This window comes from Petaurus breviceps, unplaced genomic scaffold (assembly GCF_028583685.1).
Source record: "Petaurus breviceps papuanus isolate PSGF00001 unplaced genomic scaffold, PetGlider_PUasm1.0 187, whole genome shotgun sequence".
NCBI classification, from domain to species: domain Eukaryota; kingdom Metazoa; phylum Chordata; class Mammalia; order Diprotodontia; family Petauridae; genus Petaurus; species Petaurus breviceps.
Window position 1 is genome coordinate 8,058,536 of NW_027185799.1, and position 547 is coordinate 8,059,082.

Sequence of the window (547 nt, forward strand, 5' to 3'; positions counted from 1 at the left end):
GGCCAGTTGTTGTTTCTGGGTGTGGTGCTGGGTGTCTGGGCCCGGATTTGATCTGGGTTGTCCCAGCACTGAGGCCGGTGCTCTTGCTTGCTGAGCCACTTGGCCAAAGTTGAACTATTAACATTCCTACATAGAAAAACAATAATTGTAACTTATGAAACTTTTCTCAGTAGTTGAAGGGATTAGAAATATATATATATGTCTTTATATAAGGGTATGCAGGCATATGAATACATATGTGAATGTGTGTATATATGTTTACAGGTATACATAGATAGAGGGCACGGGACCAATTTAACAGGAAGGGATGATACTTAAAAGGTGAAATTAAGAGGTGAGAGGGATATAATGAGAGGGGATGGGGAGAGACAGAGTGAGGCAACTATCTCATACAGAAGAGGCAAGGGAAAAGGGTTACAATGGAGGGGAAGAATAGGAAGGCAAAAGGGAATGGGTCAACCTTATTCCTATTGAATCTGGCTTGAGGAGGGAGGAAAATACACACTAAATAGGGGATCTCACCCTCCAGGAGAATGGGGGGGGGGGG

General features: G+C 43.7%; 1 protein-coding gene across 1 annotated transcript in view; it reads right to left on the reverse strand.

Moving 5' to 3' along the window:
* The window catches only part of RAD23B (RAD23 homolog B, nucleotide excision repair protein), a 101,768-nt gene that overhangs the window by 49,869 nt on the left and 51,352 nt on the right, over positions 1-547 (reverse strand). The window lies entirely within an intron of this gene.